The sequence below is a fragment of the Emys orbicularis genome, chromosome 11 (genome assembly GCF_028017835.1).
Source record: "Emys orbicularis isolate rEmyOrb1 chromosome 11, rEmyOrb1.hap1, whole genome shotgun sequence".
NCBI classification, from domain to species: domain Eukaryota; kingdom Metazoa; phylum Chordata; order Testudines; family Emydidae; genus Emys; species Emys orbicularis.
In genome coordinates, this window is record NC_088693.1 from 64,165,992 (window position 1) to 64,191,972 (window position 25,981).

The window sequence follows — 25,981 nt, forward strand, 5'->3', positions numbered from 1 at the left end:
GCACTGCGTGGCAAGGAAAAGACGGCCTGGAAAGCCTTCCAGTTAGTGGCAATAAATTTTCTCAGAAACAAGGCAGACAACTACAGGTTGTTGGCGGAAAACCTCCTCAAGGCATACAAAAGCCTTGGTTGCAACATGTCACTAAAGATACATTTTTTGCACTCTCATCTAGATTTTTTTCCACCGAACTGCGGAGCAGTGAGCGACGAGCACGGCGAGCGATTTCACCAGGACATTGCAACAATGGAGAAACGCTATCAGGGCAAATGGAGCCCATCAATGCTTGCAGACTATTGCTGGACAGTGACAAGAGATGCTCCATTTAATGAATACAAGAGACAAGCCAAGAAGCGCCGAGTAGACACTGAATAGGACTAAACTATGTACATAATAGTTTTTTGCCTTTTGTTTCATAATAAATTTTATTTACATAACCCTTTTGCTGATTTTTAAAGTGTTACATAAACAGGACAGGTGAAATATTATCATGTAAAGCAACCATAAACACATGAAAAGACCTAGGTTTACAATTTATGATTAAAACTCTACTATCTACACAATATACATAGACATAAAATGTAAAAACTTAAATATCTTAGAAACAGTAGCCAATCAGTTGTTTTAATTGTCATATTTGAATTCAGCACATCAAAATACGTAATAAATAGCACATTTTATATCTGAAGCAGACGACTTCTCAAAAATTGTAGACCAGTGTAATCGGATAAGACTGGAGAGGGACTGGCTGACTCAGGGGGATTGGTAATGGCAAGCAGTTCAAATCCAGCTGCATTGTGTAGTGGCTGAGGGTTGTTTGCACCTACTCACTCTTCAGTTGTCTCTTGGAAATTGTTTTGGCATTGGCCCTGTTTTCAGTGCACAGTTGTCCGTACACAAAATTTCAAACAAGCACCGTTGTGCTTTCTCCTGTGCTGCCCCTGTACACAGGAAGAGCTCCCCATAAACATCTGCAAAGCTGCCTCACTTCAGCTCCCACCTTAAAACTCCTTCTGCTGTGATACCTACACAGAACTCAACAGTGGCTCACCAGTCAGAGTGCTGAGACCACTGCTTATCATGCTGATCAGTATTGTTTCCTTGTGCTCCCCCATCTGTCTGTATCCACCTGTTGTCTCTTGTCTTACACTTACATTATAAGCTCTTTGGGCCAGACTGTCTTTTTGTTCTGTGTTTGGCAGTGCCTAGCAAAGTGGAGACCTGATCTATGACTAGGGTTCCTAGGTGCTACTGCAGTACAAATAATAATAAAACCCACCAGCACTGCTGGCAGTTTTCTTGGACGTTTCAGCAGAGAGGCCAAGAACTGAATGAGCATGGCAACTGGATGACTTTCTCAGCCCCTAGAAGTGGCATCTCCAGGTCATGGTTGAGGCACATTGACAAGGAGACGGTTTGGGGACACATTGTGATCTAGTTAAATGGGGTGCTGGACCGTGAGTCAGGATTTTATTCTTAACTCTACCACTGATCTGCTGTAGACCTTGGGAAAGTCATTTCACCTCTCTGAGCTTGTTTCCCGTCCCACCCTCTGTCTGTCTTGTCTATTTAGACTATAAGCTCTGATTGTCTCTTATTATGTGTTTGTACAGCGCCTAGCACAATGGCACCCTAAACTCATCTGTGGTCTCTAGGCCCAGGTAATATAAATAAATAACAATTACAATTGACTGGGCAGCATGGAAAACCTTCACCTGTCACAACCCTTGTTTTATTATCCCTCTCGAGACACAGGGAGAGTCGGCACTTCTCAGAAATGTAAAATTAATACTGAAATGGTTTTTTTAAAACAAAACCTTGAGCCATGAAATTAAATAGCAACATATGGAGATGTGGTGAATAAAAATAAAATTAGACTGAGAAAAGGCCTTAAGCTTTTCAGCTTATCTAGCTCTTTGTGTGCTCTTTCAGATGGCCAGCACCTGCTCAGTGCATGGAAATTGGGAACAGGCTGTCAGGAGACTGCCTTCTACAAACAACCTTTCCTTTCAGGGTGGAATGGACTAGCAGGTCACAATTAGCTGTCTTGCAGGTTCCTGTGGTGTAAAATCACTTGCATTAAAAAATGCTGTATTCTGTCGTCCTTGGTTAAATGATGGAGTCAATCCTGACAGAGTAGTATTTTTTTTTAAAAGGGGTGTGTGTGTTGGGGTGGCGAGAGGAGAAAAGATATCATAGTTTTATTGCAACTGCATAGTTCTCATCTGAAAAGGTATGTTTAAATCTTTCCACAGCCATTCAAAAGAGTGGTTAGTACTAGCTTCTTTGTGTTCTCTGATGGTTATTTTTGAAGGCAGTTACACAATAACAGGACTTGGCACGTAGGTAGCACCTTTCATCCGAGGATCTAAAATTGCTCTATAAAGCATTAATTAACTGCCTCACAACACCCTTGTGGGATGGCTAAGTGGGTATTATAGCTATTTGGGGTAAACCGAGTCATGGAACCATAGGAACTAGAGAGGAAACCTATTAGTTCAGCTACTGGATTCCTTCCCTGGCCAGCCCTGAATTTTCCCTACATGGCACTTTTTAGGGCTTTATCCCATGTTCTTTGAAAAGACCCAAGCAGTGAGGCTTCCACTACTTCCCTAGGGAGACTGTTGCATAAACTAACATACTCAGGAGGATTTTCCTGCTAGTCAACTTCCAAAATCCCTTCCTCAATTCCAGCCTGTTGTTTTTATTTTTACCCTCCCTCTCTCTTGCCACCCCTCTGTCTTGTCTTAGCATTTATACCTTGCAAGTATTTGTAGCATCTCCTCCCACTGCTGTTACTTAGCCCAGACATCCAGTACATATTTATCTCTCTAAGTTTTCCTCATCAGATCATCCCTTATGTCCCCTATTCATTTTAGTTGATTTTCTTTGAACTCCCTCCACTTTGTCAGCCTTTCTGGTACAAACAGAGAGGTTAAGGGCTATGGCCAATGCCACAGAGTGAGTCAGAGACAGAACCAGGGACAAAACCCAGGGGTCCTAATTAGGCCAAGGTGAAACTTTTAGGTTTCAGGTCATGTGGGTTGTGTAAACCTAAACCAGCAGGGTCCATTGGAGGGTCCAACCTGGGAGCTTTCCTGGGAGTTTCAGGTTCTCTGAGGTTTTTCTCTGAACCAGAAATTCCAAAGTACCTCCCCACCCCCCGCCACAAACCCCGTGCAGTCCTCCAGTGCCCTCCTTCCAGCACACACCAGCATGTTTCCCATTAACCTGGAAATCTTCAGACAGGTTGCCTGCTGGATAGCAAAGCACCCAGCCCTTACCTTCCCCCCGCTTTGTGCTTCTGCTTTTCTGGGGAGACAGCAGTTCCCTCAAAGGACACCGGCCTGTGGTTTTGGAGCTGGGGGGCCAGGATTCCAGCCTCTCTCGGTTGTTATAACAACCGTGCCTGTTGTCTGCAGCCTGGTGCTGCTCCTTACAGCGCCGCTGCTCTGTGAAGCAGAATCCGCCCGCTGTAGCCCTGCCACTTGGAGAGCCTGCCCCAGCCACTAGGTAGCCCCGCCACTGCCCCCTCCTCCCCTTTCCCTGCTGGCTGCCTGTGGGGCAGAGTTTGCTCCTCTTCCCAAGGCTTCGGCCGCAGCGGCATTGGGCCTGGTCCTCTGAGCCTAGCCATGGTGAGGAGAGGAAGGAGGGAGATGTAACGGGGGGAGGGAGGAAGGACTCATGGAGGGCCGTGCAACAAGGGGTCAGAGGAAACGCAGCCGGGGGGCTCTGAGCGGGATTCTGGGGTGCAGGGAGCAGGGTGGGATGACAGCAAGAGGAGCGAGCTGTGCAGCAAGGAGTACAATATGGAGCCTATAATAAGATGGAGATGCAGCAGGGGATGGGTCTGTACGCAACATGGCGAGGATGCAGCAGCTCTGGGGGGATGCAGCATGTGGGTCTGGCAGTAGGGCCTGGGCGGGTGCAGCATACCTCTCTGGAGGATGTGGAGTTGGCTCAGTAAGGTGGGGTGGGGTGAGTGAGTGTGCGGGACACAGAGCTATTGCTGGGGCGCAGGTGGAAGAGAGAGGTAAGAGGGTGAGACCGATGGTCAGTACAGGAGGGAATGGGGAGAAGGGAAGGCTGAAAGTGGGAGGGATAGAAAGGATAAACAGAAGGTGAAGGGGATAGAGGGGAAGAAATATAAATACTACAACAAACAGACATGGCAAAGAAAGAAAGAAAGAAAGAGAATAAAAACAAGGAAAATCTAGTGAGCTAATTTTTTTAAATATAAAGGTTAATGCCAAAATGTTACAGAAAATAAAAATGTAAAATAGGGACTTTCTGTTCCCCTCCCCCCCCCCCCACCCCACCCCCCAAAAAAGCTGGAGTAGGGTTGCCAATTTGGTTGGACATATTCCTGGAGGGTTTCATCACATGACGTGATCTTTTAATTAAAGATTAAAATTTAATTCCTGGAGACTCCCGAACAATCCTGGAGGTTTGGCAACCCTGAGCTGGAGCCATAGAGGGGTTAGAGAGGGGACTTGATCCTCTATCCCAACATAGTAGCTACTGAGACAGTGTCTTCTCTGCCCTTAACATCCATCAGGAAGTGGAAAATGGGGGAAGAAGATAAGTAAATTTGATCGGAAAGTTCATTATTTTTTAAACATTGAAAGAAGAAGCAGATTGGATTTTATACTTGAAAATCTACCAGATTTTTAAAGTGCATTTGATGGTGGTGAAAACCATCCTTTGACTCTTAGAAAGCAGAATGTTTTGGAAGGGGGCTTGGTAAGAGGTGCTACCGTTGGGATTAGTAAGGTGTTTTGGCATCTGATAGGTGGGGCTTGTGGAGACACGCACTCTTGCCTGGAACATGTTCTGCAAGGAACTTTGATCCCCAAGGCGTGCTTCCTTACCAATCTGGGACAGATGCAACTCATGTGACCTGCCTCCCTGCTGTTGGGGCTGGAACATTGGAGTCGGGGAACTGAAGGCAGGGAAGGAAGGTGGATGCAGGTAGCCATGGGAGAGAGATAATTTGCTATAGGGAGGGTGATCAGAGTAGGGTTAATCAGAGAGCCTGGGAGGAGGTAGATCTTGTAAGATGGAGAAGAAGAATCAGCAGCTGAGGGGGAATCAGTATCTTTGGAGGGGAGATAGGCTTTGAAGAACAGAGGAAAAGCAAAGTGCAGGGCCGGCTCCAGGCACCAGCCCAGCAAGCAGGTGCTTGGGGTGGCCAAGGGGAAGGGGCGGCACGTCGGGCTCTTCGGCGGCAATTCAGTGGCGAGTCCCTCGGTCCCTCTCGGAAGGAAGGACCTGCCGCAGAATTGGCCGAAGACGAAAGCGGCGCGGTGGAGCTGCCGCCGAAGTGCCGCCGATCGCGGCTTTTTTTTTTTTTTCCCCCGCCGCTTGGGGCGGCAAAAACCCTGGGGCCGGCCCTGGCAAAGTATGTGTTTCACAGTGCCACAATGGTTAAACACAGATGACTGGATTTACAGTGCCAAGATATATACAGTGGACACAGTTTCAGAAACACTTGGCATGAGTTATTTCTAGAATTCCCAGTCACTTGATGCTCTAAACAGATGACATCTTGCAGAAAATATCAAACCTTAGCAAAGGCTCACACAGTTTTCCCAAATGTGAATTCTCTCCCAGTGGACTGAGCAAGCCATATCCAACAGGTGTTCAGTGCACAGTGCTGCTTTGTGTATGTGAAAGCCATTCTCTTGGCCTGGGCCTGCTTTCAGTGTTTTTAATGAGGAAAAAGCCTGTCCCACTGTCCTTCAGATCACCATGTGTATAGATCAAGTACCATTATTATCTATCTATGGTACTTATACAGCCATATAAGTCACCATCATGTCTAAGCATTTCATAGTCTCGTACGTATTTATCTTCATAGCATCACTGGGGGGTAGGGAAGCACTGTTATCCCCATTTTATAGATGAGGCACTGAAGCCCAGAGAGACTGACTTGTCCAAGGTCACACAGAGTCTGTGGTGGAGCAGAGAATAGAGCTCAGGTCTCCCAAGTCACAGTACCCTAACCACTGGACCATCTTTCCTCTCTATTATTTTGTTTGGCACCAGATTCTTCTACCTTACTCACATTATATAGCACCTGGCTGCGTTTAGATTGTAAGCTCTTTTGTGGCAGAGGTTATCAATTATTATATGTCTGTACAGCACCTAGCACAATGGGGTCATGACCTAGCTGTGGCCTTTAGGGGCTGTTGCAATATAAACATTAAACAATGATAATAATGAGTGGTCTCTTTGGGTCTATTTCTCTCTTGCCTTGCACTTTGTTTAGTCATAGGATATTCGCTAGGACCATAGGGAATTTGGCTCTCATCTCCTATTAAAAGTAAATGGGGGCCTACCTCTCTTAGGTCTGTTTGAAAATCACAGACTTACACCATTTTACCAGTCTGATCTGGTAGTATGTTATACCCACTTTGTATTCTCTTTACACTTCTGCAAATGAGTCCACAATGAGCCTGATTTTCCTTATATTAAGGCCTCTTTACACTATTCTGGCTGTGTAATTTACACTCACTTTAAGGCCTTTTAACCAGAGCTCAAGTGGTGTAAAGAGGCCTTAGTGTAAAGCAGATTCAGGTCCAAGGTGTAGGGTAATGGAGAATCAGTGCTTCAAACTTCAGTGAGACTACTTAAGGAATAAGGTACTATTCAGTGTTAGCAGAGGCATCCAAAACTGTCCCTTTTAATATTAATATAAACAAGTCTCTGCCTGATTCTTCAAGACCTTAGAGAACTATTTACAGTGATGCTGGTGAAAAGCTAAGTCTTTTAATCCATTACTTTTTAAAGTTTGTCTCTGAAAAATCAGATGGAGGGACAGAATAATTATTTCTTTTATTCTCCACATTTCTCATCCCTTCGATAAGTCTCCACATAGTAGAGAATAAGAAATAAGCTAAATTGAGGAGGGAATAATGTTCCTTGTCCATGTGAAAATGTATTCAGTGATTGTGCTTTAAAAACAAAACACATGCAAAGAAAAGAGAATAAATCCTATAATGAAAACGCAATTCTTTCTCACTAATCTGTTGTCCTACGAGAGCTCATTCAGACAGAGGATTTATATGTTATGCTTGGCTGTAAGCAATAAAATGTTTTTAAAATATGTTTCAAGTTGGCCAAATTCTGTAATTTTAACTTACACTGCCTAGAAAGCAAGAATAATACAAACATATGGGTCCAAGCTTGCAACCTGTATTCATGCGAGTAAGGGCTGCAAGATCGAGCTGTATATTAAGGGTCTGATGCTCCACTTTATTGATGTCTTGACTTCCGTGCTTCATATACTATATGCCACATCCAATTTGGGTCGGAGCTCAGGTCGCTGTGTTGAGATTCTTCGGGCATAGTAAAGAATAGTAATACTATATATGCCACTAATTTGAACACATATATTTAATGTAACTTCTTTAAAGGGGTTTGTCTTGTGTTTAAATTTTGAGACAACAGTGGTCATTTTGGGTCAGAGTTAAGGTCACTGTACTGTGTTGAAATATGCAAACTTGATGCTCGATATGAATAATTTTATGGGTTACAATGTCCTTAACTATTAATTTCCTTGCTTTTAAGTGCTTGGGGTTTGTAAATAATATGCTAGGAAACTAAATTATCATTCCACAATGTTCATTGATTTTTTGAAAGCGTTTGTTTTTGCTTTTGGAATACATATAATGGGACAGGTTCTCTGGCCCACTGCATGGATGTTGCACTGCTCCTGCAACTGAAAGAGAGCAAAACCCAACCCTAATTTCCCTGCTGAGTATACACATGGTGTGGGCAAGTCCCCAGAAAGCATAGCAAGTTCTTATACCATGGTTCTCATAGCTTGCAGAGCAGATGCAGTGGTGCACTTCAGCTGCCCTTCAGTGGAAAGGTGGTCCCATAGGGAAATATAACAGTGCAAGCTAGAGCAACCTTCATGTTGCTCTAACATCAACGGAGGCCAGGGCTGGGGAAAGGATCATGGAGCTGTAACTGGCTCCATGACAGCCTCCATTTCCCTCTCTGCTGTGCTCAGGGGAATGAATACAGCAGAGAATCTGGCCAAATATAGGGCAGGGACCATTTCTCCATATATGTTTGTGCAGCACCTAGCACAGTGGGGTCCTGATCCTAACCGGGGTCGGTGGACACTACCATAATATAAATACTACATAACATTCATATGTGTGAGAGAGACCGTGTTCCAGCAGCCTTGAGTTGAGGGAGCTGATGTTCCACAATAAAACATAAATGAAGAAGCCTCCTCATCTCTAACCAACATTTCTTGCTTTATCAACCACGGCAACTTTGCTCTCTCCCTTGTAGTGGCTTCGAGTGGTTCCTCCCTGTCAGCCTTGGAGGGAGGCCAATTGCCTCACTACGCCACCTAGTGGCTGATAGCCAATTGATAGGGGATTAGCACAGTCCCTGCCAGTAAAGAGTCTAGGGTCGTGGCCCCTTGGGGTGGGGCAGGGCAATTAGCAGTCTTCAGCCCAGCTCTCAGGTTGGGGCAGACAGAGTCCGGCTCAAGCCCTCTGGGCAGGGCCGATCAGTAACAGTCTATGACCCAGCTGCCTGGCTGGGGAAGACAGCAAACACAGACAGGCTGTCCGGCCTAAGGTGGGGAGGCTGCCACCCAAGGGGTGGGGTTGGCAGCAGGGGGTAGAGGGACCCAGAGCCCAACTTACTCCACTGGGTCCCAGCCCAGGGCCCTACCAGTGGCAAATGGTCCCACCACTGGGTCAGCAGGGATCCTCCCGAAACACGGTGTCTCCATTCAGCAACACAACCGAACTAATGTCTAGTTCCCTCTGCTGCTTCCTACCCCTGCCTGTTCGTAGGGCTCTGTTGCTTGTGGATCCTCAGTCTCCTTGGCGGCCGGCAGTCCCCGCAGCTCCTTGGGGTACTAGGCCGTCGGCAGTCCTAGCAGCTCCCCTCCCTCGGGGTCCCCCTCCAGGGGCAGGGGTTGCACAGGTTAGACCCTGGTGCAGGGGCTAGCAGCAAGGCAGGAGCATCTGGCTCCTTCCCTGGCTCTGGCTCTACTGAACTGGAGGCCCCGCCTCTTATACTTCCTGTTCCACTCCTCTGCTTCCAGTGTGAGGGCCAGGCCGAGCCTGGCTCCACCCACCAAAGGGCGAGGAGTGCTTCCTCCCTGTCAGCCTCAGAGGGAGGCCACTCCGCCTCGCTACATCCCCACACCATCCAATCAGAGGGCAGACTTTCAGACTAGCTCAGGGCCAAGTGTTTAGCACCCACAATTGGGGCCAGATTTTCAAAAGCGCTCAGCTCCCATTTTCAAAATTGACCAGAGTCCAACAGCTTCCAGTGTAACATTTATGGCCAGAATTTGGAAAGAGCTCAGTGCTCAGTGTACTGAGGCTTTTTTTAAAAAAGAAGCCACATATTTTGGTGCATAAATGGGAACTGAACTGGTCTGAAAATCTGGCCCCAGTTATGGATGCTGAGATCTTTTTGAAAATCTGGTCCATACTGACTACCCCTCTGGATGCTTTACATCTCTCTGACTGCCTTTACATACCTCTCATCCTACCCCACCACGGTGTTCCCGGTCCAGAGGTAGCAGACATGACTTAGAACAAAGAGTGCATGGCTTGTGTGGGGAGGAGCTAATGTGGGGCTCCGTTCAAAGTTTATTTAGGGTTTTGCTTGGCTGGAAGGTAATAATCCAGCTACTGCAGAGCTTCCAAGCTCTAACCTCGCTGTCAAGAAGCTTTCAAGCCAGTATTGTACATCAGTGTATCATTGAGCTACCTTTCTTAAGAGAGGTCCCCAGATGAAGATTTAGTTAAGCTTGAGTCAAGGTTGTAAATATTTATCTAACTTAACACCTGAAAGCCAGAGTGTTTAACATTAAATGTACATTAACCAAAGATCCCAAATATTTAAAAGAATGGAAATGCGGAACTTAACTCTGCCTTCTGAAATGTTCACTTCCTTGTATGATAGTAATGTGTTAATAATTGTACGATGTAGCCAAGAGTGGGTTCCTAAAGCCTGTATTCTACCACTTCCCTTTGCCGAGTACCAGCATGAGACACACACAGTCCCACTGATTTCAGTGGGAATAACCACAGAGTATGGTGCAACTCAGCATGAGTAAAGATGGTAGAGTTGGGACTGTAATCTTAATAGGACTGTAAATGAATATACTAGCAATAAACATTTATATATTGTCTTTCTCTGTGCTATTTGTTGCCTTTTTGTGTGACGTTGCCTTTGCATTGTGTTATTGTGTAATATTGTGCATGCTGGTTGCATTTTTTCTCAGTTCTTTTAAAAATTACAGAGAGTTCAGGAAATTCCTCTTGAAAGAGCTTGGTCCTGTGTAATTATTTGAGGAGGGATTTTCAGAAACACTGAACACTTCTGATTTGTGAACTTCCCATGGACTTCGATGCGAGCTGAGTTAGGTCAATATTTAATGTTTCTGAAAAATTCCTCCGGTGTATATATGTATCTTTGATGTTACATTCTGCCATACCCCCATATTTGGAACAGCACGCCCAGAATAGTGCTTTGCAAAGGCAGATGGGATTATTCTGCTAGGAAATTTACAAAACTTCTTGTTTTCCCCAAAGTTTGCGGATTGATGGCTATTTATTATTTATGACAAAAACAACACCTTTGAATTACTTATCAGTTTTTAGAGGAGCTATTGAAAAGGTATTCAAAGCATGGAAGCTTTCTGCTAAGTGTGGTGGAGATATCTGAACATCTTTCCAATAATAAGACAGCAAGACAATAAAATTCAAGTACCCTTTTTCTGCTTCTCTGCAGCTTGACTTCTCCGAAAAAACTGCCTTTTGCAAAATTGAAGGCTTTGGGCTCAGCTAACGAGAATGGGCCCAACTCCATTGTAGCTGAACCCTTTAAATTTATCAATGAAAATAGCTCTGTCTGAGATTAGTATCCTGATAAGGTACAGTTTGTTTGTACTGTTGAGGCTTGCACTGTCTTCATCTGCATTCAATCGATGCACATAAGAATGAGCACAGGCTGGCAATTTAAATTAAAGTATGTGATATCAGCCACTTGCAGTGTGTCCTCAAAGGCATGGAGTAGCACTGACTATTGGCTGTTCGTTAATAGTGTTGCCCCTTTTCGACCCAAGTGGCTAGTCAAATATCAGGGCACTGGGGATTTTCTAGTTGGAAGTAGAAGTTGATGGAGTCTGGTATTTTTTTATGCCATCTTTTTAATTTACAAGGAATGTATGAATTCTGACCCCTCCAAACCTGAGAGGGTCCAAAAACAAAAGGAGAAGGTTCTTAGCTTACAGCCCCAAGTCTCTTTAGCCAACAGACCCCAAAAAACACTTTCTAGCTTTTTCAAGGGTCACACGTTGCTCACAGGTTACTGCTTGGCTTCTTCTTGCCTCTGCCTCTCTCTGTGTTCTTGTCTGTTCTCCATTTCTGTCTTTCTGTTCTCCTTTGGCTCCTCCACACCTGGTCACAATACCCAATGGAACCCCCTACCTATATGGTGCGAGTTTCTGGGCAGACTCTATTAGGCCCTATTTTAGTTGTGGCCCCTTAAGTGTTTCTTACAACTATCTTGAGTGCAGGGTGTGTTCACAGATCAGTTTGAATGAGGTTTTAACTGAACCCGCAACAAGGTTTCACCCAGCTTGCAACAGTAGTCCTATTCTAATGCTTTATAAGGTTTAGAAAAGGGCAAATGACAATTTAGATTTCATTAGAACAATGTCCTTGTTTAAAACCATTATTGGAGAGCTCTTATCCAACAGGGTGTTCAGCAAAACTGCCTGCTGAATGAGGTCAGAATGCACTCTCACATAACCCATTTCTCTAAATATAACACCCAAAATGTATTCACAATTCTGGTTACAGTCCTTTTTCATCCTGTTACCCCATGCTATACACCCTGTCTTCCAAACAGGTTCCACATCGCGGCTCTTGAATCTTGGTAAATCTCAGGGCTGACCAGGCCCTGAATATTCCCTTTCCTTCTTTATAAGGGGATGGGGAGTCCAGTTTCTTCATGGGTGCTGCAACATCATGTTCATCTTGCACCCAAGTGGTCAAAAAACAGCCTCCTCCAAAAACAGCACAACCTGGATTGGCTGGATGGGGGGGGATTGCCAGATGTGTGACACAATCATGCTGCCACATCTGAACTTGGTGTCTCCATGACACTCTGGAAAACCACGGGCCAGCCCTAGCCCCTGACTTGTGCGTTGGCATTAAAAATGGAGCCCCATAGCCAGAAGGAAAATTCTCTGATGGAATGATTGCATAGGGCTGTCAGGAAGTCTTATGCTGCACCCCTCCCAGCCCCCAGTGTCGTTATGGGGAACTAGATGGAGTGACGTCTGTGCCATGGTTTCAGTTTCTGGGTTTCAGATTCTGGGTTTCAGAACACCCCAGTGGTTTCTCTAAATTGGAGCAGCCTCTAAGGCTACTCTGAATTTCTGCCGGAGGCCACACTAGCCCACGTAACATGCAGAATCTGGATGGTGCAAAGATGTCTTAATGCCACCGCTGTGCCTTTTTGTTCTACATCTCTCAGGAGTCTAGTACCGAATCTACCTCCAGGTCTTTTGAGCGATAAGATACTAGCTGCCCCCAGTGCTTTCTTTGGTCAGTGTCGGGATGGAAGGTTTCCAAGGCAATCCCATGGGCAGTGCTGCAGGAAGTGGAATTAATGATTCAGAAAGCTTCTCTCTCTCTTATCTCTGGGTCATTATTCAACCAATGTCCTTGCGTAGTTTTAGGGGTCATTATTCTGCTGAAGGGTGCCGTCTTTTGAATACATATAATACCAATATCCAGGCCACTTGTACTAATAAGAGATCTCAAGGCAATTTTTGAAAGAGTGGGAGTGCTAACCCTCGTGTCCTGGCAGTATTCAGATTAGGTCCTTTATCCAAGCCTCAATTAGCCAAAGGACTTCTTCATCCAAAAGAAGATCCTGTTCTCCGATGTATATCAAATATGTTCAAAAGTCCCTCACTTATCCAGAACCCCATTTATCCTAATGACTCTCACGACTCCCATCCCATTCTAATGAATGACGTTTGACTATGATTATGTTTTACCTTCCTAAAATATCCCTATTAATTTCAGTTGGGTACGATATTCTTCACTTCCTCCCCTAAACTCTTGTTGAGTGTTACATCGTGTTGTTAAACAGCTGCTGCTTTTCACCCTAGAGGCAACTGTGTTCTGGAGGCAGGTGAAGTCATTCTTATGTACAAATAGCTTGAAAATCATTTTGCTTGGCACTCTGAGAGCATGGGAAATGAAAACTGCAATTAAGTTTTCAGGTCTGGGTCTCCACTCAGACCCATTTTACACTGGTGTAGTTTCTCATGATTTCCACATGTGTAAGCAAAAGGGGAATCAGTCTCATTATGTTAATCACAGGAAATTTGCTTTTATGGTGACAAAGACAGGAATCAATCTCGAGAATTTCATGCATTAGCTTGCAGAATCTACTATGTGAATTTCAAAGCAAATGTAACTGTGAAAGTCCATTGAGAAATGCATACAACAAAGTTATCCATGAAAGGAATCATCAGTAGGATGTGTGAGACTGTGTATATGGGATTAGAGTGAAGTGTTCATCAAGGCACTTTCACAGGGGTTCATGGTGCGGTGGACTGAACATAGGATGGTGGGCCAGGAACTCTTCTTTTTAATCCTTGTTCTACTGCTGATTTGCTGTGTAGTGTGTGGTTAATTTGTGATTTCACCTTGAAAATAAGAAGTGCCACAGAGAAGCTAAGTAATATTTTTATGTAGACATTCACAGAAAAGTAAAGACAAAAGGTAAAGGCTGAATCACATTCTAAATTGGAGCTGGTCTAAAAAACGGGGGACTTTTTGGGGGGGGAATCAAAACTTTATTCAAAATTTTGGGTCCTTGCCCCCGCCCTTTTTTTTTTTATTTCCACCATTTCTTGATTTTATTTTTAAAAATTGACAGCAGGAATCGGGGTCCTGGAACAATTTGTATCGTGGGTCTGCTGAGAGCCATTGCACCAAACTGTAAATCTTGTATATGATGGAAACCACTTCAAGCCAGGGAGTGCAGCAGAACGCCCAGCACTCCTAGTTCCAGCACCTATGGCAGGAATCAGAATTGTTGACATTTGAAATTTTGAGCTAAAGTTTAACCATAACTTTAAAAAATTCTACTATCCTTAATCCAAATATTTTTCTAAGAATATTAAATCTACTATGTTGCTTCTAATTGTGACATTGATGGGGAATTTGATGGTAGAATTAAAGCTTTGGTAATGAATCAGGTATAAAATGAGCTAGTTTTTAATTAAATTTTATTAATTTTCATAAAGAAACAAAATATAAAAAGGTTAGATGATACACAGATTGCATGTTACCAAATACCACACACTTCACAGGATAGCCAGTATAATTATGCAATTACGCAACTTTATGACTTGTCAAAGTTGCAAGGACAGACAGTACTACACAGACATAACATATGAGGGTGAAGGTAACAATACAAAAAAAATCCACACAAATAGGCAATAAAGGGAAGGGGAGGAATGGGAAGAGGGAGGGGAAAAAAAGGAGAGGTCAGGTGGAATAGAAGTCTGGCATTATTTGAGCTAGCTCAGCATTTTTCATCCAAATGTATCAAGAAGAGGGTTCAAATTCTTTGAATTCATATAATCGCTTTCTCTGTCAATAAGCTCTTCTTTCTTTCACTGCTAACTCAGACAGGTTCGAATACCACTGCCCTATTCTGGGGCCTACTCCTCCATTTCTGTGCTTGGTAACAACCGAAGTCTTTGCAATGGAATTAAACCCAGCATAGCAGATATCTAACCCTAGGATATAATTTTCAGCTGAGGTTTGATTGCTGAAGGCCAAGCACTGTTTTCACTCGTGTCCACCTCTTTCCACAGCTGGCTGACGAACAGCCCCATACTATATGTACCACAGTTCTTTTCTTTATTACAGCACTAACAAACATCAGAGGACAAGGCCCCATCTTTCACAACCTCCGTGGTGTCCAATATATTTTGAATAGAATATTCTGTTGTATCAGGCATAGCCTGAGGTCCTCAGGAGCATTTTTAAAATTCCCTCCTCTGCTGTACCACTGAGGTTCTTTCAAGGGCTGCGATAATTCCCCTGGCCATGTTTTCGCAAAGAACTCCAGACCTGTGGCGTTCCTCTTCATTAGTAAAGCACATATAGTGGACACGGGCCTGTGGAGCTTATGAACCATTTCCAAGGTTCCCAGTAGCTCTGGGGCCTCTGGAAGCCTTAGGACATCTGGATCAAATTGGTACAACTGCCACTCCGCTGAGCGTTGTAGGTCATATCACTGCTTGCATTTAGAAAAGAGACAAAGCTCTTATCCTTGACTAACTGGAAAATATATATGTTGCCAGTTCTTCCAAATTATAGGTTCCCTGCCCCTCCCCCCGTTTCTAAGTTTAGGTTGGCCCAGATAGGTGATTTATGCATGACAGTGAGGATGAAAGTGATACCTCTTCCCTAGGATAGCCCTGGCCCTTCATGTAATTTTGTAAGTCTGTGAGTCCCCCCCCCCCCTCCCCGCCGGCCCTTGGCTATAAGAAGCTGGTGTTTTTAAAGTGATAGTTGTGGGTATTGACCAGGCCCCCACAGACTAATAATGTTATTACATTTTCTAAAATAAGATGGGGGGGCGGTATGCAAGCAAGTAACTTAGAATATAGAGGAGTCTAGGCAGAATATTCATTTTTATTGCATTAATCCTCACCCCTCTCTCCCCAGGCTCATGGAGAGTGGATGCCACCTATTAGTATCTCTAGTTTTTTGAGAGAGTACAGGATCTAAATGTATCTTCACTAGCTTCTTAATGTTTCTTGGTAACTTTATACTTAAGTACTTCCTTGCATCAGTTTGCATATGGAAATTCCATTGAGAAAAAAACCCACTACATGACAACCAGGAGATTTCCAACAGGTTTCATTTTTCCCAATTTATTTTGTAACAAGATATTGCTCTGAATCTTTGAATTAGCTACAGGAGGGCTGGAATAGTGGTTTCTGGTTTGGATATGTACACTAATTACATATAACATTAATTTATATTCCATGGAACCAAGTTGTATGCCTCAGACCCCTGGAGAAGCCCATATAGCTATTTCTGGAGGCTCAAGAGACAAATAAATAAGTAGTAGAGACAGCGGGCACCCTTGCCTAGTACCAGAAGAGGCTGAAGGAATCCAAGGTCATAAGAACATAAAAACTGCCATGCTGGGTCAGACCACTGGTCTGTCTAGCCCAGTATCATGTCTCCAACAGTGGCCAGTACCAAAGCTTCAGGGTAAGTGTACAGAGCAGGGCAATTTTGGGGAGATCCATCCCTGTCTTGCCCACCCAGCTTTTTTGAACCCAGTGATACTTTTCGCCTTCACAACATCCAACAGCAATGAGTTCCACAAGTTAATTGTGTGTTGTGTGAAAAGTATTTCCTCTTGTTTGTAATAAACCTGCTGTCTTATTAATTTCATCAGGTGACCCTGGTTTTTGTATTGTGGGAAAGGGTGAATAATACTTCCCTATTCACTTGGTCACATCACTGATTGTGATCATAGAATATCAGGGTTGGAAGGGACCTCAGGAGATCATCTAGTCCAACCCCCTGGGAGCTGGGTGAGAATATTTGGATACAGGAACTATTTCCTTCTCCAAATCCAAATTTTTATAGGGTATAAAACCTATACCTCCAGCCCACTCTCTCAAAAGCCTTTTCTGCATTTAAGGCTAATATGGCTTGTGGTCCGGGGTCATCATCTTTCACTGCTAGAATATCAATACGTTGTTGAAGGTTATCAAAGCTATGATGGCCTCTGATTAACCCAACTTGATTGGGTGTGTGATAGAATCCAAATCCTTCTCCAATCTCATTGCCAGAACTTTGACCAATATTTTGACATTACTATAAATAAGTGAAAATGGTCTGCAATTGGAACCTAGTGTGGCATCTCTTCCTGGTTTAGGAATAATTTATATTAGGGTTTACTTCTCCATGGGGTGACTTATTAAATATTGTAAGTATCCTGTGAGAGAGGAGGTCAAGAAGTGTCTATGGAATTTGGCAGGGAAGCCATGTGGCCTGGAGGTTTACTCTATATTTCTATTCTTAATCACCTCAATTAACTCATCCTCTGTAAGGGGCATGGCCAGGTTTCGATGCTGGGCTGCAGTAATGTAATATTTTTGAAAAGCTGATCTAAAGCATCTTTGGAGGAGTTATGTTCAATTTGTACAGATCTTTATAGAAATTAAAAAATCATTATTCATACTTTTAGATGATCAACATAATTTACCATGTTTATCATGGCTGAACGTGATTCTGCATGCAGAGGTCTTTTGTCTTAGGTGGTATGCCAGCAACTTGCCAACTTTTTCTCCCAATTCCTAGAAATTCTGCCTGAGTTGAAATATGGCAAATTCAGCGTGCACCAAGTGCAGCTTATTGAGTTCATATCTACAGTTAATCAGAGGTTGCAGAAAATCTGGAGATGGGGCTGTGACATAAGACAAATCTCAAGGGGTGTCATTTTCTCCACATTCTCTCTTCTTGGCAAATGCAAAATTATAATTCAACCTCTCAACTAGGCCTTGAGTGTCTCCCACAAAAGCCTGCGAGAAGATGTTGAGGGTTCATTTGTTTTGAGGAACAGGCCAAATTATTTTTCAGTAAAAATTCTGAAAGGGGCAATCTAATAAGTGAAGAATTAAATCTCCATCTGCATGGCTGTTTCTTACCTTGATCTGTTGCTATTTGAAAAGTTATAGAGGGAAACTCAGAGACAGAAATTGTGGTTAATGGAGGAGTGAATTGCAGAATTAGCCAAGACTCTGGAGATCAAAAAGAAATCTATATGGGAATAGGACCTACCTACCAGAGAAGAATATGACTAATCCCTACCCATTGGTGATGAAATGTTTGTCACTTGCTGTATTCCATCCCATCCCCCCCATACAGAAGCCCATGAGGGCGGGGAATCTACAGATGAAATGTCTGACATTTATTCCCCAGATTTCTGATTCTCTTGCCACCTGCCAGACTTCCAGGGAATACTGAGGAGAAGGCTCTGGGGGAAAGAAGAGCACAAAAAGATAAGTTAAAGCAAAAACATAAAAACACATAACATACATATAAAAACTTAACTTATTACCAAGCATACTACATCACAATGAAAAGGCAACAATAATCAAACACCTAACACTAGAAATAAAACTAAACCAATCAAAAGTTCAGGAGGGGATGGGCTGGGGAGACACCATCCATGTTGGGAGCTCCACCAATATCCATTATTTTAATTATTAATTATTTATTTTAACGGGCATCCTACTTTTCCCATACCACAAAGTAGTAACTCAATTGAAAGGAGAGAGGGAGCCCACACTCCACAAACGTCACATTTTTTAACCTGGTATGTCAAAGATATGCCTGTGTATTGTCTCCTAACTTGTAATCTTTTTAGTTTGCCTAACTCAACACCAGAGTATTGGTAATACATCTGAGCGCACTGAGTGGGCCATTGTGTATTGTGAGGATTACCTTCCCAGAGCCACATGTCCCCTCCTGCTTCTTGTTTACAACCAAACATTGTTTTCCTTGCCCATATTAAACAAACATATTGGTAATAACAGAGAAATCTAATTGCTCCCACAAATTGCAAATGACTGCACCAAAGAACACAACAAACAATCCAGTTGAACAAGTGACTCTTTTGCATTAACTTCATACTTGGTGTTCATGAGCTCAGGGTTTGAGCTTATAGAATGTGTTAGGGTGGGGGAAGTTGAATGGGGCTGGGGCAACAAGGGGAAAGACTGGGGAAGTAGGGAGGGCAGGGTGGGTGAGGAAGGCAGGAGACATGGGGGAAAGGGACTATCGGGGCAGGGCAAGAGAGGAAGTTGGAGGTATAGGGGAAGGTAGAAATCACTGTCCATTTATCGCCATAACCTGCATTTGTCTTCTCCCCTACTCCATTGATCCATGGGGGTATAACTATATTGTTCAGCTCCTGTGCAGCTTTCCATGATGTCTTGCAGGGAGGAGAGCCTCCTCTCACACTTCCAGCACAGGGGAGGTCTAGCTGCTGAGCTTTGAGCCCCCCTAGCAGTAAGACGTGGTGGCACAACAGGGTCTCCCACTGGCACCGATTTTTAAAAGTGGTATTGGAACCCTCAAATTTCTAGCAAGCCACGGGGAGCTGCACTGCCCCCAGGTGATCTTTCTTTGGTGTGCATCGGTGCCAGGCTAACACACAGGCTTCATATAGTCCTGGTCTACACGGGGGAGAGGGGGGAATCGATCTAAGTTACGCAACTTCAGATACATGAATAACGTAGCTGAAGTCAACATACTTGGATCTACTTACCGCGGTGTCTTCACTGCGGTAAGTCGACTGCTGATGCTTCCCCGTCGACTCCGCCTGTGCCCCTCGCTTCGGTGGAGTACCGGAGTCGACAGGAAAGTATTAGGCGGTCGATTTATCGTGGCTTCACTAGACACGATAAATTGACCCCGGCTGGATCGATCGCTCCGGAGGTAAGTGTAGACATGCCCTCTGTCACAAACAAATGGTTCATGTTCATCCATCCAGTTAGGGCTATTGTCCAATGTTTCATTAATTCCCCAGCACAAATACAGGATCAAAGGCACTCAATATTTAAATAAATCCTTTCCACAGTCAGTGCACTCCCGTGAGATCAATTTGGGATGAGGTGTTCCCTTAATTCCCTTGCTGGGGCACTTCACATTCAACCATTTGATAAGATCTGATATATATGTCCCAAAAGTTAAAGTATAAGCTTAGAATAGAAGCGATAAACCAAGTAAGTAGGTTAGTCACAGTAATTGGATAAGTTCAGTGCACGTAAGGCAGACATAACACCTGGGAAGTAAACTTGGTGTAAAACACAACAGGTGCTCAGTTCACTGAACGCTACCTAAAAAACATTCTGTTTATATATATATCTATATATATCTTCCTACTGTATTTTCCACTGCATGCATCCGATGAAGTGGGTTTTAGTGCTCAAATAAATTTGTTAGTCTCTACGGTGCCACAAGTACTCCTGTTCTTTTTGCGGATACAGACTAACACGGCTGCTACTCTGAATTCTGCTTCTTGTGGCTTTGGGATCTTACCAAACTCTGATGTGAAACTGAGCAGAACCCCCTCTGCTTGGCAAGTTCCCTTGATCTTCTAAAGGCCGGATCTCTGTATAGGGGAAGGTAGAAATCACTGTCCATTTATCGCCATAACCTGCATTTGTCTTCTCCCCTACTCCATTGATCCATGGGGGTATAACTATATTGTTCAGCTCCTGTGCAGCTTTCCGTGATGTCTTGCAGGGAGGAGAGCCTCCTCTCACACTTCCAGCACAGGGGATCTCACCAAACTCTGATGTGAAACTGAGCAGAACCCCCTCTGCTTGGCAAGTTCCCTTGATCTTCTAAAGGCCGGATCTCTGTTCAACCACATTTTTTTGCAAAATCCCCTTCCCCCCCCCCCCCCCCCCCCCCGGTGAGCTAGCCCTGCACTATTTTTTCTTTTACCGTAAATCTGATACATTTGACAATCAGGTTTGGTATTTGAGGCTGGCTTAGAAACCAGGGACCTGTGTGTTCTCTAACTGGCCGAGCATTTCTGAAAGGAGCTTGTGGTTCTAGGGGCTGGCTTCCCTTCCTCTGCTCTTTCAGGTACTCCTATAATTCTCACATTATTATGGTGAGACCTTCCCCCTGCCACTTTAGATTTAAGAGAAGATAAATCTGTGAGGCTTCTCTGAACCTGCTGATACTCTCCTTTCTGCTTCATTCACCTGTCCTGCCAACGCTTATGGAAAGGAGTTCATCGAGGTAAGATTTAGTTGTGTTGTGGTTATTGTGGCCATGATGTCTATAACTGCAGCAACTATTGCCAGCAAGGCCATCATAGACACAGTGTCCTCAGCAGCAGCCATCCTGTTCAGGGGATGGAGGGCCTCCATTCTCCTTGTTTGTTGTTTACTTGTAGAGTTCTCAGTAGACAAATCTGTGCTTGCTGACATTCCAGAGATTTTCAGGTACCTCTTCCTTTATTGGGCGGGGCAGAGGGGTGGGAGGGTCAGTCAGAGCCCTGAACTGTGAATGGAAATTGATATTAGCAAATGGTTCTGGAGCCCTGGCGTCCTAAAATGAACCAGTTAAAGTAGAAGAAGGAAACATTATGATTTTCCTTTACACTTAGTAGAGTACTGACATTGCTGGCATGCTCATTTTTTAAAGGGAGGATCGAGACCCGTGGAGAAAGAGAAGCAGGCAGCTTGGTCCATCAAATAGGGCACTGTATTAAGTCAGGAGGCCAGGACCCCAATTCAGCAAAATACCTGAGCATCTACATGGCATTAAGGACCTGAGCAGACCCATTGAAGCTGATGGGACTATTCAGGTTCTTAAAGTTAGAAATGTGCTTCTCTTTCTTATTGAGTCGTGGCGCGGGTTCTGTTCATATCTATAATTCTGACGTGGTGTGTGACTTGCCTGGTTACTTCTCCTTTCTTTGCTGCAGTTTCCCCACTAAATAGTTGTGATGCTTTTTTATTTCAGAGTTGCTAAACTGCAGGCTTCCCTTCTTACACGGCCCAGTTACTGATAATTCTTGCATATATTTCTACTTGACTGCCTATGTTACATAAAAGTTTGCTAAGTGAGAAATTGTTCAAACTAATTCAAGTAGATGTAACTACATGTTATTTCAATTTCTTTTGCTGGTTTACTTGGTCTCACTGTCAAGTAAGTCACAAGTCATCTGAACGACCACTTGTTTTTAATCTCTTGAGTGAGCGGGTGGATATGGAAGTATATATACTGTGTCTTAAGAAGGCATAATTTTAAAGGTGGAGAACTTTGTATCCCAAATTCTCAGCTGCTGAGCAGAGGTTGCCAGCTTAAACTGGTTTATTGGCATAATGCAGTGCAAGATCAAATGCCATGACAAGCTTGCAATATGATTTCCAACTCAGGAAAGCGTCCTGCCCTTCAACATGTGCTAAGTCCTGTAACGTCCATTAAGTAAATGGAACTTAAGTACATGCTTGTAGTCAAGCACGTGCTTACGTGCTGGTCTGAATAGGGATGGACTATATGTTGTCTATATGTTGTCATGAATCCGGGGATGGAGCAGAACAGATAATGTGTATATTTTGCATTGGACTTCTTGATCTGTGCTCATTTAAGGTCATGTCAGCTCAAGAATTAGTTTTTAATTGTATGCCATGTGAAATCTGATTTAACCAAATGATTCATGCTTTTAAAAGATATTTTATTTATAAATTTGATAGAGAATAACAACAAGTTAGAGCTCTCAGGATGAGGCATGACAAGACAATTAATAAAACATCATTAGGTTACACAGTAAATGAAAGTACAAACTGAACTGACATTTAAGGAAACAATTTCACTATAATCTTTGATATCTTACTGCAAACTCACTTCTGTCTTGATTCTTCCTCTAATAAAAGGATTGGTGAGAGAAATGGACGGGAAAAATAAATATATTGGTCTGATAGCTTCAAAAGATTCCATGTGGCATCAGTCACCCTGTGAGAAGCATTTTTGGGAGGGTTTGAATGTTTTAAATCTTTAGTATTGACTTCAGCAGTAAAGATGAAACAGGAAAAAAATGGAAATCAGAGATAGATGTAAGAAATACCTAGAACGTTATTATTTCGTTAACGAGGGTCAGCTTGGATTCACAAAAGGGAGCTCATGCCTGAATAATCTGTCTGGCAGTTTAAAAAGAAGTAACCAACTGAGATGACAGGGAGCAAAGGGTGGACATAGTTTACCTAGATTTTAAGATCCCTTGTAAGAATACTCTGCTCAGCTAACAACGAATCTATGAGGTCTGCAGATATTCTATTGGGGGAATAGAGAACTGGCTTAGAGAGCCAAGGCCAAATGTCCATGTGCAGGGAGGCACTGTGAAATGGAGATGGGCGACTGGCGGAGTGCCACCAGGATGAATAATGGTACGGATGTTTTTTTCATTTTGTCAAGAGCTTGTGAGAAAGAGCATGTAAGTACCAGCAAGATAACAAAATTTGCTGAGGATACAAAACTGGAGGGTGCAGTCAGTATAAAGGAAATGGACAACACAAGTCAGAAGGCCCCGGATAGACTGGCAGCATGAGATGGGCAGATAAGTTGTTTGTGCATCAATTCCCTGTAAAAGAAATTAAAGTAGGCGGCTAGGGACAAAACCAGAGCCTCTTTCAATCCTGAAATTTCCCATGAGTTTTTAATCTTCTGCTCCTTGGTACCCGCAGAAGCTGGTAACTCAGGCTGCAGCTTTTCCTAGCTCCCCGTCTCCCATCACTGCTTTATTTCTACTTTATCTGAACTGTACCGGTAACCATGGAGATACCTAGTGATGTTGACTCCTGCCTCAACCTTCCTCACTGCAGAGCCCCTTTGAAAGGTTTTGCAGACACAGTACGGTGCATATGATGCCTCTCAGAATTAATTCATTGCCTTCCATTTAGTTTCCTCCTCCTAATGGAAAGAGAGAGAAATCCCAGCTCCTCTCCCAAACTGGCCCCCTTGCAGGGCACTGTAAAATGGGCATATTCTGATGTTTCTTACTATGGCCGAGAAACGGGCAGTGATGGGATTCCAGCTGTGCCCTGGAGCTTTGGGGCTGAAACAGCAGCCCCTGCAGCCATCCTTCCATTAGTGCTTAAAATGATCAACCAAAAAGGTGTGAAAACAGAATAGTCAGGCCTGTTGGGGGCTGCTTTTACCACCAAGGTACAATTTCTGTTCACAAGGCATCTTCCTTTTCACATCTTCCTTTTAAGTCAAAATCATATTAGATGCCACTTCAGGCACCACATAAAATGTTAACCAAATTCACACACACACACACAAAAAACCTTGGTTAAGGTTAAGGGATGGGTGCAGGCAGACGGCAGTAGTTTGCATGGCAGGATGGTCTTGTGGTAATTGTACCAGACTGGGAGTCAGGAAATCTGAGTGCAATTCCTGACTCTGCCACTGACTTCCTGTGTGGCCTTGGGTAAGTCATTTATTGTTCTTTGCCTCTAGTCCCAGTCTCTAAAATGAGGGAAATAATCCAATGGGACCCTGAGCTCAGCTGGGGCTTCTAGCTGCTACTGTAATAGAAATAATAATAAAAAATTAGCTAAATTTAAAAAAGAAGCTTATCACGGGACATGTCACTTAGCACTGGTCTGGCGCCTCCTCCTGGTTACTCTGGGGATTAGCTTGAGGCTGACGCCCTCCCACCCATGGTTTGCACACCATCACTCTGTCCCCATTGCCTGCCTGCAGCCCCTCTGGCAGCCTCAGGAACCACAGCTTCTTCCTTGTGACTTAGCCCTCCGGCATCACCATCCATGTTTGCCCCTTCCAGGGATGAGTGTCTCAGTCCAATAATCACACCACTTCCCCGGTATTGAGTGTTGGGGGGACCTGGGCCCATTACTCTGGGTCCCACCCCAGGGACCCTGTGGATAGCAGCCTCGTGTTGCAATTCCTTAACTTCTCACCATGCTGCTGTGTCTCGCTGGGCCACTTCCCCACATCCCCTGCACCTTCTTCACCCTTGCCTCAGGGCATGCAACTACCCAGTGCCAGCAGCCAGCCAGCCAGGAGCTCCCTCTTGCTCCCCTGGTCTTCGCCAGCAGTTGCTCTGTCCAGGGTGCTGCAGGTCTCTCTCCCTGCTACAAACAGTCCTCACTCCTTGAGCTTCCAACAGCAACTAACCCAGCCCTGCCCTGCAGCAAATCTTATCTGAGCCTGCCGGGCCCAGATTGGTTGCTCCCTGCAGTTCCTCCCTGATTGGCTGCACTGGTGTGGGTCACTCGGAGGACTCCTCTCCCCTGCTCCCTGCTGAGGTTAACCCTTTACGTGCCAATGTGGGGCGGATGCCCCATCACAAAGCTAAAAACCCAGAAAATGCCGAGTTATGTCCTCACTGAACAAACAAGGCATGCAGACTGTCTTTCTTGCCCCTATATGGGGTATGTCTACATAGCAGCTGGGAGGGTGCAGGACAGACACACAAGCCCTGCTTGAGCTAGTGCGCTAAAAATAGCTATGTGGTATGAGTGACGGGGGCTAGCCACCTGAGTGCATAGGGGCAGGTCAGGCAGGATCGTACTCAGGTGCCGCAGCCACGTACTATACCATGCTATCTTGAGCAGAGTTAGCATGCTTCTTTCTACCTGTGCTTGGAAGCACCCTCCCAGATGCTGTGTAGACGTACCCGTAGATTCTAGCTTCCCATTTTTCCTTCTTTATGGGTAGGGTACAGAAAATGTGTATGACAGAGCATAGGTTTTCTGATTTGCTTCACAAATATGCATCTCCAATGCTAAGTATGATGATTTGTCGCCATGCTAACCTTTGCTCGTCTCATTTAAGTGCTCTAATTTCATTATCTTGGGATGTGAGGATCATCTATGGAGACAAACCAGCTTTATGTCTAATGACATTTGGAGAACTGGTGCATACATGCATCATAGGGCTCGATCCTGGAAGGACATAAGCACCCCCCATGAGATGCTGAATGCCCTCAGCATCTAGCTGGATCAGGTCCATAGTGACTGTGGATGTTATCTGTCTGGTCAGGAATTTGTGAAATTCTTGCATATGTGCATCGTATGACTGTAAGGAAAGCTGGAAGGGAGCACACCCACTACATGCTTTATGTGTGAGGCACTCTGGTTTTTGTGAAGACTGATGAAATGAAACTGTCTGCTATGGACGGATTTAATGGGTTATTTTTTCTCGGGCCTGGGCAGAGTTGAGGTGGTTTGAGTGCCTTGTTTGAGAAGCGCAACCTTAATTCTGCATTTCCTGGGTGTCCAAAGGGTTGTATTCTGATCTCTAATTTTCTTTAAAGGCAATGTGCACTCACTGTGGATCTGGGTCTACAACCTTAACTTCCCATGCACAAAGGTTCA